The 3571-nt window shown below is 35.0% G+C and overlaps 1 protein-coding gene across 1 annotated transcript in view; it reads left to right on the top strand.

Annotated features, from left to right (window-relative positions):
• The window catches only part of LOC107739876 (uncharacterized protein KIAA1522-like), a 34850-nt gene that overhangs the window by 16973 nt on the left and 14306 nt on the right, over positions 1–3571 (top strand). The gene's annotated exons all lie outside the window — the stretch shown is intronic.

The raw sequence follows: 3571 nt of genomic DNA, 5'->3' as shown, positions 1-3571 counted from the left end.
GCCCAAGCCGTCAAACTGACGTCATCAGAAAAGGAATGCCATTCCAGAGCGGAAGTAAATGTTCAGATTTTGATTAAAGATTACGAAGACAAACAATTTTTTTTCAGCGGATTAACTTGCACGGATTAATTGTTCACATCATTACTAGCAATGTGCGCTAGTAAAGTAAATAGTCAATTTTGATTTCATGCGGACTTTAACGCACACCTAAAATTCGAATGCAACGTTTTTGCATTAGTTATAACATAACCCTACTAGTTATAACATAAACTGGTTCTGTAAGCAGATGAGTCTCAGGGAAATTAAAGTAAGAAAGGGGAAGTGCAGCTTGGCTAATGAAAGGTATGTTGTGCCCAGTGTGTGTTGGAAATGAATGTAGGAAGCAAGCAGCAACAACACCACGAATAAACCCATCTATAAATGTACATTTAAATGTATGCATTTGACAGACGCTTTTATCCAGAGTGACTTGTATTGCATTCTTACTATACATTTGATCAGTTCATGCATTCCCTGGGAATCAAACCTGTGACCTTGGCGTTGCTAGTACCATTTTGCTATATGAAAATACTTATATTACTTTGAATTTTTGACATTTGCAAATAAGAATATTGCAGTAAAATGTAAGTTATGCCCTGGTGGAAAATATCTCTCAACCATTTTGTTGCGTTTGATACAGCAACATGGCAACTAATCTAACCTAACTACTGTACTGAAAGTGGGAGATTCAGTTAGTTTTTAATTTAAATAGTGTTTAAAAAGTATTTGATATTCAACATTTTGTTATCTGTCTTTGTATTGCCCAACTAGTAGCTAAATGTTGGGTATATGTTTTAGAAATTATTTCAGTAGTGGGTAATGTGTGCAGAGTCTGCAGACATTCAGTCATTTCAGTTCAGACAGTGTAATTAGTAGAGTAATCCTTTTACAATCTAGAAGAAGTCATTAGTTTGGTTAACTGGTTTTCAGCGTTCTCCAGCATTTTGGTTTAATGCTGGTAAAAATTATAAGGCAGCAGTGAGCAGCTTTAATAATAAATAAGAACATCTTTCATATCTTTTACGAAAGAATATCTTTTTAAGAATATCTTTTTTCTAGTTGTGTTTTGATATTTTCACTCCTAATTATTCATTTCTGTTTATTCCTTGTTTGTTGGACCAGAGAAGGGAAGGCTGACACATCAAATGACCCTTAACCTTGAGATATGTCTCTCAAATACCTATTATTGGGTGTATGTGTGCCGAGAGAAGTCTAGAAAATGTTTGCTTTATGTTTATCGCAAAGTCATGAGTTTTCCGGGCTGGAATTTCAACACGCCACAAAGATAAAATTTGGCCTCTGCTTGAGGTCATTTTAAGTACTCGCATTGTGTGTACGCTTAAGTGTTTATTTAAAAGTGAGCAGTACATTGGTGTTGGAGCTTGGGATCAGAACCAGGATTGAATGGATGTGAATTATGCCTTGTTTGTTTTTTGTTTTTTTGTGCTTTGTGTGCTAAGCAGAGGATGAATGCGAAGGTTCCACATGGGATGTAATAGCAGGAAGACCTTTGTGAGACCACACCTCAACCCCACCCATTTACTGAAGCATGAATCCACTCACACACACACACACACACACGGGCTGACAGAACAGACTGCAGCTTTCTTAATGATCGATATTGTGCATAACCACAAAAAATAAACAGCTTTTTTTGTGATTGTCCTGAGGGTGCGGTACCTACCTGCTGCCGAAGACCGTACAAAAAGCAGCAGGATGGATTATTTAAACCCTTCACACTCACCCTGAAATTAGGCTGTAATTAAATAGGCAGTGTGCAGACCATCATGACACAATTAGTATTACACATTGGAGAATGTGACTCACAGTTGATTTCAGTAAGTTTTGATGTAGCATATTGCTAATCTAATGGCATGATACTCTAAAACTGATTATTTTTGTATTTTTATAAAACAAAGATTTATAAATACTTTTCATTACTGATCTTATTGCTGGGGATTATGGGATTGTCTTCTCAGTAAAGGACACATGCAGTGCTACTTTAGCTCTATTTGGCTAAAAGTAGGGACAATATTCTTAACTTTTGAAGCTTGCTTTGCATCTGTAGAGCATCTATGATGTTTTAAAATGCTGTTTATGTAGTGTTTTATCATCTGTTGTTTCGAGTGTGTGATGTGATTAATCTGGGTTCTTGTGAATGACCTTCTGTGTTGATTTTAAGAATGTGTCAGTTTAAAAAAACAAAATCTTACAGTGTGTTTTGAAACTTGATAAGATTATCTAGTGCTGCTCCCTTCCGATATGGAGTTGACGTTCAGTCTCCGTAAGTAAATTGATTAGATTAGTTTGTCTGGGTTGCACTTTGTTGTCTTGTGACCAGTTTTATTTTTACGTTATTATTTATTTCTGCTTTTGACACAATAACTAAATAATTATTGGATTACAGTAATAAAAACGTGCAGTATACATTTTTTTATAATTACTATTATAATATACACTACTTTTCAACAGTTTGGAGTCTACTTTTTTTGTCTTTGGAAAAAAAGTCTGCATTTGTTTGACTACAAATAAGTAACAACAGTAATATTGTGAAATATTACAATTTTAAATAACTTTTCTATTTTATTATATTTTAATATGTAATTTCTTACTGCGATGGCAAAGCATAATTTTCAGCATATAAAATTTTATTTTATATAAAATTATATACAATTTAAAATAACTTTTAGAACCTTTTTTAACATCATAAATGTATTTACTTTATCAATTAAATCCGTCCTTGCTTGCTGAATAAAAGTATTAATTTCTATTAAATGTTTTTTTTTTTTTTTTTTTATTATCTTCCTGACCCCAAACTCTTGAATGGCTGTTATACACAGTTAAAATATTATATATTAAATTTGACTAAATCAACCAGACTACAGTAGAAGTAATTTTAATGTTCAGATTAGGTATAAATAGCTCCTTAAGTTAACAACTGCATAATTTTTACATTTTAGTGCCTGAAGAAAGAAACCACACATCGTATTTTAGTGGTTCTTTGGATGTTTTATGCTTTGAAAACATTTGTACCCGTGAGGCCCATTTTCGTGATCTCACCTAAGGCCCCAAAAACCAGCCCAAGTTACACCAACATTTATTATTTAGGGCTAGGGGCTGGTTCGTGCCCTAAATATGAGCAATTGGAATAGTAATGCTTACTTTAGCAAGCGCCACTAGTAAGAGTGTCACACAGCTACTGAGAACACATACATAATATTGTGTTTTGCATCCTGTATACCAGACCTTGCAATGTCAAAACTTCCTGTGGAATATTGCTGGTTCAGTCTGAACAAAGAGCTGTTACCGTAAACCCATTTCCTATGAAATGTTCCATTTTTACACACACACACACACACGGCTTTTTCCAATGTTTTTGACGTCTCCTGTTGGAAGTTACGCGCTTGCCAAGGGTTACCCACAATCCTGACCTTTCTTCTGACTTTCCTTTTCAACTCCTCATGAGAAATGCCAGTCATTCCTCAACACAGGGGCGTAGATTACGCGGGAGACGCGGGGGGCGGGTCCCCCC

The sequence above is a fragment of the Sinocyclocheilus rhinocerous genome, unplaced genomic scaffold, assembly GCF_001515625.1.
Source record: "Sinocyclocheilus rhinocerous isolate Xijiao unplaced genomic scaffold, SAMN03320098_v1.1 scaffold1156, whole genome shotgun sequence".
Lineage (NCBI taxonomy): Eukaryota > Metazoa > Chordata > Actinopteri > Cypriniformes > Cyprinidae > Sinocyclocheilus > Sinocyclocheilus rhinocerous.
The sequence above is the reverse complement of the archived record's forward strand: the minus strand, read 5'-3'. Positions and strand labels throughout refer to the sequence as shown.